The sequence below is a fragment of the Jaculus jaculus genome, chromosome 16, assembly GCF_020740685.1.
Source record: "Jaculus jaculus isolate mJacJac1 chromosome 16, mJacJac1.mat.Y.cur, whole genome shotgun sequence".
Classification (NCBI taxonomy): Eukaryota; Metazoa; Chordata; class Mammalia; order Rodentia; family Dipodidae; genus Jaculus; species Jaculus jaculus.
The window spans coordinates 71,467,400-71,482,371 of record NC_059117.1 but is presented as its reverse complement, the minus strand read 5'-3'; positions in this window follow the sequence as shown (position 1 = coordinate 71,482,371).

Sequence of the window (14,972 nt, the reverse complement as noted above, 5' to 3'; positions counted from 1 at the left end):
CACCAATCTACAAGTTGACCTGCATCCAACTAGAGAGAGAGTGTTCAATTCTATGAGGGTCTCAGAAAAGGTAAAACAAAAACAAAGCACTGCAAACTTTACTTGGGCAAGTGCATGGGGTGAATTGTACATGCTTGCAGGTGCAGCTGCCTAGGCTCAAAGCCCTTATTAGTAGTAACACGTTTTCACAGTGGGCTCTGGTACCTAGATCATCAGCCCAAGCACTGTGAAATCATTTCAATTCTGTACACCGTGCCTCTGGGGCATCATTCCCCTCCCATAGGGCCTCTTGGATCAATGTTTCATCCACTATGTTTGAGAGAATCACTGATCCTTCTCATTCATTCTTTGGGTCCAGCTCACAGAATGTTTCCCGCACCTTTATCCCATTTTTCACTTGAAACTGTCACTGCTTATTGGGAAGAGCCCATTGTATTATACTTCTGTTGACTGTTTCCCACTTTCTAAGACAAAGATAAATTAATACTCACTCCTAAAGGTTATGAGTCAATTTTGCTTTCCTACATCTCCCAGGTACCCTTTAATCATGAAACAACAAGGGGAAAAAATGTGAAAAACAAAATCCCCTTTTACTGTAAACAGTCCCATCAAATTGAGGGCTTTTTATTTGCTTGCAGAATCATACATCAAAGAAAAAAAGTTGGGGAGAGCAGGGAAAGCCGTGATTGAAAGCCTGCCTGCCTCCCACCCACAACAGCTCAAGGACACAACCAAAATGTGAGATGCTCGACTTAACCACTGCCCACTAATTAAATGCAAAACAGTAAGCGTGAATGTAAAATGGGATGAGCGACACTATGTTGGGTTTTTGTCTTGATTTTTTCTACAAAATGCACATCCCTAGTCTCTCCCACTCCCAGCCTGCTGGATTTTCAGTGTTTGGGACCAGACGAGCAGGTTAGCAGCAGGCTGTTAATCAGCTCTTCATCATCTGCGAGTGTTGCTGCATTCAAAGAGAATTAATAACAGCTTCAGCTGCAAACTGCCATGCCTGAGGTGCAGCTGGCTTCTATTCAAGTTCTCCAGGACTCATGCCTGTTCTTTTGTTGTTGTTGTTGTTGTTTTGTTTTTCGAGGTAGGGTCTCACTCTGGTCCAGGCTGACCTGGAATTAACTCTGTCATCTCAAGGTGGTTGAACTCATGACATGCCTGTTCTTTTAAGTCCCAAGAGATCAGCCTCAGTTTTTCTTCTGGGTAGAGCCTGAACCTTGTTTCCAACATCTTAGGAATGTTGTATCTGGGGCTCCTAGAGAATAATGAAATGGAAGGAAGAAACTCTAAGTCCTACTGGGGTACAAGGTGTTTCCCCAGAATGCCAGGAGTTGGTATGACTGAAGGTGCTAGGGATAGGAACTACTTCCAAACTTCTCTAGCCAGGTTACACTTTTAGAGCCCAACCCTAGGGGTTTATTTGGGATCTCTTACTCCCACAGGAATGAGCAAAGGGAGACTTTCAGATCATTCCATTAAACTGTACTAACACCACTTATTTGGAGTAGAAACCACCAAAATAATCTACACAATGGTTGCTTATACCTAATGAAAGCTTTCTGCACCAAACATGGTACTAAGTGAGATGCCCACATCCCTGTCTCCTTCTCATCTTCTATTCCCTTTCTCTTACAGATGAGGATGCCTAAGGGTTATAATCACCCATCAGAGGTACACAGTGCTAGGATTGAAGCTAACACAGAAACCCAGGCAAACAGCTCCACAGCCAAGTTTCTAAAGGCCACCTAATTCTGCCCCTTTCACACCTGGTGGTCAAAAAGGGTAGCTAAATAAAACTGATGAGGAATCAGAAAGGGGGATATAAGAGAGGCATCACTAATAGCCTAGGTAGCAAAGGAGCTAAGACTAGGGGAAGATGGGCTGAGAATAGTAGCAGAAGACTGAGAAGAGTTCATTTTACTTAGTACAACAGTTAAGAGCAGAATCTTTGAAGCTAGACCATCTGAGTTCCAATTACAGTTCAATTGACATTAGTGTGTGTTCCTCATTTCTCTTTTCCCTGGCATGTGATCCTATGAAAGGAACATTTGGAACATTTATTTGCTCCTAATATGATCAATGTTCAAAAGATGGTCTCAATTAAAGGCAGGGTAGAACAGAAAGACAGAGATTGAAAGAAATCCAAGCTCTGTTATGTTAGTTAATTAGTTAGTTAGTTAGTTAAGTAGTTAGGTAGTTAGTGTTTTAGGTAAGGTCTCACTCAAGCCCATGCTGACTTGGAATTCACTATGTAGTTTCAGAGTGGCCACAAATTCATAGTGATCCTCCTACCTCTGCCTTCCAAGCACTGGGATTAAAGGCATGCACCATATTACAGAAACTCCACATATTTGGGCTGCAAGGTCACTGAGAAATCCTGCTGGAACTGAGCTGAAAGCCTCCTCCATGCAGACCAGCTGACAAAAAGCTGGAAAAAGCTATGCTGCCTGCAGTTCAATGGGAGAGAGAGAAATCACCAGTGGAGATACTCAGTAGTGGACACTGCAAACCTTAAATTTGGTCAGCCAGGCCAAATGAACCAATGGGTGCAATAGTGGCATATCTGCTATGGGGGAATCCAACTGCTCTCTAATTGAAATGGAGGCCTGTCCCATAGGAGGGAATGCATGCCTGATACAGAAAACCTATGACAGGGGTAGTCATGAGTCTTAGGGGCATTATGTCTGCTGGTGTCTGGCTAAATGTATATACTATGCTCACCATACTGCCCAGTAAGCACTTCTCTTAATGTTCATACCTATGTATTAATGCTACACTCAATTTTGGTTAGATAATCTTCTCTTTTCAGATGGTGATACGTTGAGGTGACTCAAAAGGCACCATGGTGCACTGAGAAAAAGTGACAGAGGAGTGCTCAGCACTGAAACATCTCTATCACAACTTTCAAGGCTCAGGGCCCATTGTGGAGGAGGTGGCAGAAAGAATATAAGAGCCAAAGGAAGGGGAGGACTCCTTATAGCATGCTCCTGCAGACACAAAATGGCCTGGATATCAATGACCTCACAATGCCTGACACTACTTACACAAGACCCTCATAGTAGGAGGAAAAGATCATGACATCAAAATAAAAGAGAGACTGATTGAGAGGGGGAGGGGATATGATGGAGAGTGGAGTTGCAAAAGGGAAAGTAGAGTGAGGAAGGGTAATTGTCTATAATTATGGAAGTTGTCAATAAAAAAATAAAAGCTGGGCTGAAGAGATGGCTTAGTGGTTAAGCGCTTGCCTGTGAATCCTAAGGACCTGGTTTGAGGCTAGGTTCCCCATGACCCACATTAGCCAGATGCACAAGGGGGTGCATGCATCTGGAGTTTGTTTGCAGTGGCTGGAAGCCCTGGTACACTCATTCTCTCCTCTCTCTCTCTCTCTCTCTCTCTCTCTCTCTCTCTCTCTCTCTCTGTCTCTCTGCCTCTTACCCTCTCTGTCTGTTGCTCTCAATTAAATAAATTAAATTAAATTATATTTAAATTTAAAAAATAAAAATAAAAATAAAAGCCAGGCATGGTAGCACATGCCTTTACTCCCAGTACTTGGGAGGCAGAGGTAGGAGGATCACTATGAGTTCAAGGCCACCCTGAAGTTACCTAGTGAATTCCAGGTCAGCCTGGACTAGAGTGAGACCCTAACTCAAGAAAATTTTTTTAATATTTTTTTAAAAAGGAGTGCACCACTGGGAATAGAAGGAACATATCTCAATATAATAAAGGCTATTTGTGACAAGCCTACAGCCAACATATTACTAAATGGGGAAAAACTGGAAGCTTTTCCACTAAAATCAGGAACAAGACAAGGGTTTCCACTGTCCCCACTTTTATTTAACATAGTACTGTTAGTCTTAGCCATAGCAATAAGGCAAGAGACACACATAAAAGGGATACAAATTTGAGAGGAAGTGATCAAGTTATCATTATTTGCAGATGACATGATTCTATATATAAAGGACCCTAAAGGCTCTACCAGCAAACTGTTAGAGTTGATAAACACCTACAGCCATGTAGTAGGATACAAAATAAATACATAGAAATCAGTAGCCTTCCTGTATGCTAACAACAAACATACAGAGAATGAAATCAGAGAATCACTCCCATTCATAATTGCATCAAAGAAAATAAAGTACCTTGGAATAAACCTTACCAAGGATGTAAAGGATCTCTACAATGAAAACTATAAAACACTCAAGCAAGAAACTGCAGAAGACACTAGGAAATGGAAAAACATCCATTGTTCCTGGATCAGAAGAATCAATATTGTGAAAATGGCAATCTTACCAAAAGCAATCTACACATTTAATGCAATCCCCATCAAAATTCCAATGGCATTCTTCACGGAAATTGAAAAAAAAATCCAAAAATTCATTTGGAATCACAAAAAACCTCAAATATCTAAAATAATACTGAGCAACAAAAAAAAGGCTGGTGGTATCACCATACCTGATTTTAATCTATACTACAGAGTCATAGTAACAAAAACAGCATGGTACTGGCACAAAAGCAGACATGTAGATCAATGGAATAGAATAGAGGACCCAGATGTAAGTCCAGGTAGGTATAGCCACCTGATATTTGGTGAAAATGCCAAAAAAATACTCATTGGAGAAAAGACAGCCTCTTCAGTAAATGGTGTTGGGAAAACTGGATATGTATCTGTAGAAGAATGAAAATAGATTCTTGTCTCTCTCCATGCACAAGAATTAAGTCCAAATGGATTAAAGACCTTAACATCAGACCTGAAACTCTGAAACTGCTACAGGAAAAACTAGGGGAAACCCGTCAAAATATTGGTCCTGGCAAAGACTTTCTGAATAAAACCCCAATTGCTCAGGCAATAAAACCACAGATTAACCACTGGGACCTCATGAAATTACGAAGATTTTGTACTGCAAAGGACACTGTGAATAAAGCAAAAAGGCAACCTACAGAATGGGAAAAAATCTTTGCCAGCTATACATCTGATAAAGGATTAATATCTAGGATATACAAAGAACTCAAAAAGTTAAATAATAAGAAATCAAACGATCCAATTAAAAATAGGCTATGGAGCTAAATAGAGAGTTCTCAAAAGAAGAAATACAGATGGCATATAAGCATCTAAAAAAATGTTCTACATCAGGGGAATGCAGATTAAAACTACATTTAGATTCCATCTCACTCCTGTCAGATTGGCTACCATCATGATAACAAATGATCATAAATGCTGGCAGGGATGTGGAAACAGAGGAACCCTTCTACATTGTTGGTGGGAATGCAATCTGGTCCAGCCATTGTGGAAATCAGTGTGGAGGTTCCTAAAACAGGTAAAGATTGATCCACCATATGACCCAGCTATAGCACTCCTAGACATATGTCCTAAGGACTCATCCCATTTCCTTAGAAGTTCATGCTCAACCATGCTTATATATATCTATATATATACATATATATATATATATTATTAATTAGTTTTGTATTCAGTAAATACAGTCAGTTTGGTACCATTATTAGGCTCATCCATGACCTAGCCCCTCCCCATTGGCCCCTTCTTGTTGAGGTATATGGGTCGTGCATTGTGGAATTAGCCCACAGTTATGGGTAAGATAAATGTCTCTGCATATCATGACCCAACATGTGGCTCTGACATTCTTTCTGCCCCCTCTTCCACAAAATTTCCCTGAGCCATGAGATGGGAAGGGATATAATGGAAAATGGAATTTCAAAGGGGGCAGGGGGAGGGTATTACCATGAGATATTTTTTATAATCATGGAAAACATTAATAAAAATTGAGAAAAAATTAAAAGAAGTGCACCACCATGCCTGGCAAAAGCCATCCACGAGAGAAGCCCTGCTTGCTGTTACTTGTGTGAGCTTGACAAGATACTTCATCTCTCTATTCTTATAACCCCCTCTGAAATGAACATAATAACCCTACTCATCCCAATTAAATGGGATAATATGGTTAGAGATCTGGAAGAGTGCTTAGCACATGATAAGCACTATATAAGTGGTGACTATGTTTTCTCTGTACTATTAGTGATGGTGAAATATAGCCCTGACTCATACAACATCTGAAAAGAAAGAGATATGCACAGAAACACATGCTTATGTCTGCCAAAAATATGCATAAGAATGTCACAGCAGCTTTCTTTGTGCATAGTAGCCAAAATCCTATTCAATGTAGGAATGGATACAAGTAGCCTACTTATACACAGAATACCACAGAGTGACCAAACCACCACAGAAAACAGCAGTCACCAATCTTGGAGAGGCCACTGGAGAGGAGTTGGTATGAGTAGGAGAGGGGATAAGGGACCATCTAGATGCTGTAAATTCTGCCTCCTATCTGACTCCTGGATTTAAGGTGTGTGCATATATAAAAATTCACTCAGTTCCAATACTTAAGAAATAAACACCACCTATTTAAACAGTATGCTTGAATTTCTTTGAATTCCAAAAGAGTGTTGTGTCTGTAACATAATCTTAGGCAAAAAAAAAAAAGTTTAATTATTTTCCATGTTAGGAATCCATAGTTTTAAAAGCTAAATACTGATGCATTTCACCTGTATTTCATTAATCCAGAAAATCAAACTCACTGTTGCATACATAGGATGGTTTTAGATTTAAGACCAAATTTTTTAAAAATCTGTTCCAGTAAGAATATATTTAAGGGGCTAGAAAGATGGCTCAGCTGCTAAAGGTATGTGCTTGCAAAGCCTGAAAACCCAGGTTTGATTCCCCAGTAGCCACATAAAGCCAGATGCACAAAGTGATGCAGGCATCTGGAGTTTATTTGCAGTGGCAGGAGGTTCTGGCATATCCATTCATATTCTCTCTCTCTCTTCTCAAATAAATATTTTAAATATATATTTAATAATAATGTGGTTAAAACCACAGAGCCAGAGTGAAAATGTATAAAGTCTGGGGTCAGGAGACCCTGGATCGGTGCAGTAGCTGGTGGAACAAGTCAAGTGGTCATCATTCTTGTTCTATACAGTCCAGGAGAGGATTTATATGCACAAACAACAAACTAGCCCCTTTGCCTGCTTTAAAATAACTTGCACACTAAGAGTAATTTTTACATTTTCCCATGGTTGGAGAAACATGCAAAAGAATATTTACTGCCACATGTAAAGTATAGGAAATCCAAATTTTTACTGCCCATAAATCAAATTTGATTGAAATGTGGCCAGATTCATTTATTTACATATTGTCCTTTGTGTTTTTTCCACCACACTGGCAGGATTGAATGGCTACAGTAGAGACCCCACAGCTGCAGAACCTAAAATATTTACTATAGCCATTTTCTGAAGAACTTGGAAAACCCCTGCTCCATGAAGTTTCCATCATCGCATTGCCAATGGTGCTATTCAATCAATCACTGTTTCATCCCTCAGACAGCGAGCTCTCAGACACTACCATGACTAACACTGGGTCCAAATTACAACTTTCCAAAGCTCAAAATCTGTGTCTAGGCTCTGAGAATTTATAACATTTTCTGATTGAATGGCAATCAAGACATGATAACAAGATCCTTGCTACAAAAAAGACAAAATGGACCAAGGAATTAGCTCAGCAGGTAAGAGCATTTGCTACACAATTATGATGACTTGAGTTTGATTCTTAACACCCATATAAAAAGCCTGCTGTAACCATGCATATCTGTCACCCCAATGCTGAAGCAGGGGCATGCAGAACAGAAGAATCACTGGAGCTCTCTGGTCAGCCAGCCTGACTAAAAATTGAAAACTCCAGGTTCAGTGACAGATTCTATCACAAAAAATTAAAGTGCAACAGCCAGGGGCTGGAGAGATTTCTCAGTGTTTAAAGGTATTTTTTGGGCTAGAGAGATGGCTTAGCATTTAAGGCACTTGCCTGCAAAGCCAAATGACCCAGGTTCAACTCCCCAGGTCCCACATAAGCCAGATGCACAAGGTGTCACATGTGACTGGAGTTCATTTGCAGTGGCTGGAGGACCTGGCGTACTCATTCTTATTCATTCATTCTCTCTCTCTCAAATAAATATAAAAAAATACTTTAAAATTAAACAGTAAACTGGGAGAGATTGCTCAGTGGTTAAAAGCACTTGCTACCAAATCCTACAGTCCCAGTTCAATTCCCCAGTATCCATGTAAAGCCAGATGCACAAAGTGGTGCATGCATCTGGAGTTCATGTGCAATGGCAAGAGGCTCTGGTGTGCCATTTCCTTGCTCTCATCCTCTTCCCCCATCTGTCCGTCCATCCGTCTCTCTCTCTCTCTCTCCTTCTCCTTGAAAATAAATAAATTAGAATTAAATTTAAAAACAAATTGTAGAGTCATCTTTTGGTTTTTGAGCCATTACTATATCATTAAAACATAAACAATTAAGGTCACTATTGGGAATGTACTGATATAAAATAATTGAGGTAGTAATTAGCTGGAAAGAAAGTTTAACTCTCAAAATGGTGATGGAGGATGAATGGTCACAACCCTGCCCACTCTATGAGCTTTCTTCTGTATGGAATAGGCTTCATTCTAACTCCATTGGAGCTAATTTCCTCACCAGACTGAAAGCTAATTGAATACAAAATCCATATTAGATTAAAAATTTTACCCAGAATTCCACTCTGTGCCAAACATTAACTTGAGATATATACAAAAGAAAGAAAAAATGTGTTAGAGAACTTTCTTTCCCCATTTAATAAATATTGAATCGACCAAGATAAGTGGAATTTGCCTCCTCATCTCTTTAGATTGTAAGTGACTATTTCTCTATCTGCAAAAGCAATAACAGTTTTTGACAGACAAGTTCAAAACCTACAGGGGCAAATGTGTACTTTGGGAAATAGAGTAAATACCTTGCAGTGGCAAGAAATTCTTTCCTGTGGAATGCTGTTTAAGGAAAGGTGTGAGGTTCCTTCTGCCTCCGTCTAATGTTAATCATTTATGAAATACTGTGGCTCGCAGCTCAGCAATTGCAGTCATTTTCGGGCAGTAAATATACATTTCCTGTCAAAACATATCAAACGGATAAGACTTCAATTTATTTGAGAATGAGTTGTAACTAACTTCCATATTGGCAATTCAGAGAATTCTCTGATGGCATCTAATACCCTTGGTGGCATTCTTCACTTCTTTTTAAAAAAAAAAAATCGTTAATCTTTTTTTTTTAATTTCCAGTCTGGGCATCAAACCCAGGGCCTTATCCATAGGCAAGCAATCTACCCATCAACCACATGCCAGCCCTCTGTTCTTCAGTTCCGGCCCTGAACCACTAAAGATCTCCGTTTGATCCTCCCCAGAAATGACTCCACTCTGCACCTATATGGAATCCAGCCCTCCAGTTCCAAACCTATTGTGCACTTTCTTTGCCTAGAACTTGAGTTTCATAGAACAAAAGTCAGATACATCTAACACTCCAAAGAGTACTCTGGTCTCAATAGCTCATGAAGGAGAGGGACCTAACCCTTACTCATTGCATTCTGCTGGTATCATTTCAGCCCAGTGAAAGTAACAAAATAACCAAAGACATCTACACAAAATGGCTTTTTACAAAACTTGAATCTCAGGGTAAGCAGGCCAAATCAGGTACCATTTTTATTTGTGTGTATGAATAACATGTTCACATATGTGGGCCTGCATGTAGGGGGTGCATATGCGCATGTGTGCATACACAGAGTCCAGAGGACAGTTTTAGGTGTTGCTTCTTAGGAGTGCCATCTAGTGTTTTGGGTGTTCGTTTGTTTTGTTTTGTTGAGGCAGGGTGTGTCACTGGCCTGGAGCTCACCAGGTAGGCTGAACTAGCTGGAATGTGCCTGCCTCCACATCCTTAGTGCTAGGATTATAGGTGTGCACCACCATGCCCATCATTTTCAAGTGGCATCTGGAGATCAAACTTAGGTCTTAATGCTTGCACTTTACCCCCTGAACTATCTCCCTAGCCTCTTCTTTTTCTTTCCTTCCTTTTCTGTTACCAGAGTTTTTAAGGCAAAAGCCAAGTTCAAGCAGCCCCAACAAGATAAGCTCAGTCACCTGTCCCCAGTACACTAATTAAAGAGACAAATAATTATGAAAAGCAGAAAGAGGAAATGTACTAGTGCCGTCACCTTGGAAAGAGAAAAAAATAAAAGGGCCCAGCAGCCACGAGCCCGTCTTTAGGATATTAACATGAGGTTTAGGCTTAGAGGACAAGAGGTATGCCTAACTAAGCAGTCCTGGAAACGATATGGTGCCCCTCAGTATTGATCCATCACTATCTCAGCTCAGGTCCTGAAAAATGGTCCTATAATTCATTACTCTGATAGCTACCTTAATTTTTGAGAGCACTAATCAGGTTTCTACAAGATGTTTGCTTCTTTTCTGTGGACCCCTGGGTCCTCAGGGGGCTGCCCAACACTGTCCCAGGGTGCAGCTTGATTCTCATGGATAATCGTCCACATATTGGGGTAAGGGGCTTGTCCTGCAAAATTTTGCTGCTCTGGAATTCATTACTGAATCTATAACTCAAGAGGAAAGGCTATGGACAATAACCTCTCTGTGCCTTCAGCCTAGGCACAGGCACAAAGGAAGGCAGAGGTGCCAGGCTCTCCTCCTGCTGTTAGCACCTGTGGAGCCAAGTGAGGAGTCAGGTTTTTAGCAAAGGTGGCTTCTTGGTACCTGTGTACCAGCACAAGCTGCTTCTCTTCTCACCCCATCTTCTCATCTGCCCTTCACCCTTGGAGTCATCTCATAGTCCATCAGCTTCAGAGGAAGATGGGGAAGGGGCCCCACTTTCACTTTTAGAAGCTTTCCCAGGAATGCCACTCAACACATCTAAAAATCACAGGGCTATTCTTGTGTAACAAAAGCTATAGGACAGCCCTGACTCTACAGGGCATCTGCCTGTGCCTAGTCAAGACTCCAGGACTAAGGAAGATATATGGCACAGGAAAACAGCATCTCTCCCACCTTCCCTGTTGAATATCTCCATTTTGTGTAGACCACACTCCCCATGGAGGCCCCAGATGATACTGGAGAGAAAACCGGACCGCTGAAGACATTAACTTTTGACCCAACTTCTAATACAGTTTCTGCTTTTCCTACAATCCAATGGATTTTCAACATAATCCTTCCCTTCTCTCATCCCTACTCCAAAGTGTCTTTCAAAAAAATAAAGATAAACAATTTAATTATGACCTATGCTGAATTTTTTAATGCATATACCAAACTGAAGAATTATAAAACCCAATTTGCTTTAATGTTTCCCACAAACTTCCTTTTACCAGAGCTTTCAAATTATAATTTGATTTGTATATTTTAAAAAACTAATTTGGGCTGGGCAGTTTAATCCCAGCACTTGGGAGGCAGAAGTGGGAGGATCACTATGAGTTCAAAGACAACCTAAGACTACATAGTGAATTCCAGGTCAGCCCGGGTGAAAGCAAGACCCTACATTGAAAAATTTTTAAATGAAAAGAAAAATTGGAAGTGGGGGTGATGGCTCAGTGGTTGAAGGTTCTTGTTTGCAAAGCCTACCAACTAGGGTTCAGTTCCCCAGTACCCACATAAAACCAGTCTCACAAAGTGGCATGTGCATCTGCAACAGCACGAGGCGGTGGTGTGCCCATGCCCTCCCCCTCCCTCTCTCTTGTGCTTTCTCCCTCTTTCTCAAACAATAAAAATATTTTCAATAGGTAAGTAAATAAATAATTTGCACAGAGCCAGGTGAGGAGCTGGAAAGATGACTCAATAGGTAAAGTGCTTGCTCCACAAGCATGAAGACCTGAGTCTGAATCCCCAGAACCCATGAAAAAGGCCAGGCACGGTGGTAGCACTTGTAATCCTTGTGCTGGGAAGGTATAACAGAGGACACTTGGGAGCTGACTCGTCAGCCTAACTAGACTAACTGGTGAGCTCCAGGACAATTAGAGGCCTTGTCTCAAAGGAGGCAGATGATGCCTGAGGAGTGACACCTAACATTGGCCTCCGGCCTCCACATGCACACATACACACACGCACATGCATCTGCAATCACACATGTGCTCCCATGCATTCATACATGCATGTACACAACACACATTTTAAAAAATGAAATGAAATAATTTGTACATATATTCACACCAAGTATGCCTTCAACTTCATGGGCTCCTTTGACCTATAATATTAAAGGCTCACTGCTTCAGCCAGTGATAAAGGGGGAGAATTTTTTTTTTTTTTTCCCTATCTTGGCATCCATCAAGCAGCCTTTTCAAGGACAAGAAAACTGCAGCGCCCAAGGAGCTGTCTGAGGTGCTTAAGGTTAATGGCTGTATTTACATAGCCATCAATTTACTTTACAAAGAACTGCCCCATAGGACTGCATCAGTTGACAGGAGGCCCCAGCTAGAGCAGCCAGACAGGAGCCTACAACCAGGAGGGGCAACGACTGATAAATCTTAATGACACCGTCTTGTTTTCATTTGCTTCTTTATCTCCCCATTTTCAGTTAAAGAGTTCTGGGCCTCACAGTGAACAAATCAGACTGTACTTCTGATCCCTCCTGTGTCCCCTGCTTAAAATCTCTGCTCTAGTAAGATATAAACGGCTGTACCTTTTACAATGGCACATGCTTTCCGCCTATACTGTCCAATACCACAATAGCCACTACTTGTATTACTAACTAAAAACTAAATGAATTAAACTTAAGGGCTGGGGAGATGGCTCAACAGTTAAGAGTGCCTATTAGGTAAGCGTAAGGGCCTGCGAACTTCTCAGTTCCACTCTTCTCCAGCACCCACATAAATAGCTGGACATGACCACACATATCTGTAACCCCAGTCTGATGGGGTAGAGACCAGAGAATTTCTGAGGCTTGCTGACTGCAGTGAAAATAGCAACAGCTCTGGGTCAGTGAGAGACTTTATCTCAAGAAGACAGGTAGAGGAGTGAAAATAAGACACCTAATGATCTCCTCTAGCTCCACAATATATGCACGGAGTATATATACCTGTACACATATGTGTGTATGCCATATCCATATCACATCGCTATGCCACACACACACAGAGACACACATGTTCACAATGCACACACACCAAAAAAATAAAGTATGCTTAAAATTTAACACCTTAGTCATAATAGCAATAATTTCAGAGCCCAAAAAGGGAGGTTGGCTTAATGGCTATTGTAGATAAACATAGAGATTTAAAACATTTTGACAATTGCAGCAAGTTCTATTAGAACATTTAAGAATGGGCAAGATTGTACTTGGTAGATTTTATCTATGCCACCCAGAGCCTTATTTGTTCTGGAGTTTATATAACTTAAGTCCAAGAGACTATAGGATGAAAGAGGCTTTCAGCAGTCCCCACATTTTCCAAATGCTTTCCTGAGCAATATGATGCTTTAAAACATACTCTCTTGTGCCAGGAGAGCAGCATAGAGAGATCCATCAAGATTAATGTGAGTGAGTTTGATCCTCAGATCCCATGTAAAGCCATGGAAGCCATGGTAGGCTTCTGTAATCTGAGCACTCTAAAAGGGAGCTGGGAAGCTGAGACAGAAGGATTTCCAGAAGCTCTCAGTAAGCATAGCAGAAAGAACAGCCCAGTAAGATGGAGGGAAACCCTGACATGAATGAGGTGGAATGACAAAGATGGACCCAAAAGTTGTCCTCTGACCTCCATATATGTGCCATGGCATGTACACCTGCTCTCACACACATGTATACACACACATACACAAATAATTTTTTTGTTGTTGTTTTTCAAGGTAGGGTCTCACTCTAGCTCAGGCTGACCTGGAATTCACAATGTAATCTCAGGGTGGCCTCGAACTCACAGCAATCCTTCTATCTCTGCCTCCTGAGAGCTGGGATTAAAGGTGTGCGCCACTATGCCCAGATCACAAATAAATAATTTTTAAGATTAACATATGAAAGAAACTAATGGCAGAGGAAGACTGAAAGCCTTCCCCACTCAGCATATATGTAACAAAACAGAAAATGTGTGAGGAAAAATCCCACAATATAACAAAGTGCCAGAGAAGTCGGGACTCTACATAAATAGAGTCGCCGTGCCGGCGTGCGGGCACCAGAGAAGCTTCTAACCCTGCCCGATTCTCCAAGCTGTTTCCATTCTGGGGAGTGTCTTTCTTTTCCTTAATAAGCTATTTCTGGTTTTTTAAATATTTTCATTTGTTTATTTATTTGTAAGTAGAGAAAGACAAATGGATGCAGTAGGGCCTCCAGCCACTGCAAATGCTCTCCAGATGCACAGGCCACTTTGTACCTCTGGCTTATGTGGGTACTAGAGAATCAAACCCAGAACAGGAGGGTTTGCATACAAGTGCCTTTAACCATTGAGCCGTCTCTGCAGCCCCTGGTGTCTCTATTTTTAGCATTACCCATGTGTCCCCAGCTGCATGACACTAACTGCGCTGTAGTGTTTACTTCTTAAAGCCTTCTCATAATTACTGGTCTCTTTCTACCCGTGCACTCATATTCTTCTAGGGCAGAAGTGGCATTGCCACATCTGAGTGTTATAGACATGGGTTGGAGTCCAAAGGGAATCTACTGAGATTTCCAGGTTCTTATGCATTGTTTATGTTTTTTGTCCCACTGATTTAAACTAGGATTGCTCACATAATCATGGATGGGAAGTTATTTACTAGAGAATGGGCAATCCTCTGGTGGCTACACCAGTAAAGCATATGATTTCTTCTCTCCCAGAAATCAACTTCCACTATTTACTCTGGAAGATGTGGGGCTTGTGGTCCACTCCTTCACCTATGATGAGATATCGATATTGATAGGTTCAATCATTACAGGAAACACCATCTGCCATAAGTCCATGAGTGTAGCGGACGTGCTATATACAGAAGATAGCATTCTATAGCCCCATTTCTCATCCTCCTCTTCCATTAATTTCCCTGAGCCTTACAGGGTGTGGTCTACATGTCATGAGTACACACCTGTCACTTATTCTTGGTAACTTTGTCATCTATACAGCATCTCTGTAATCACCACTACCCTT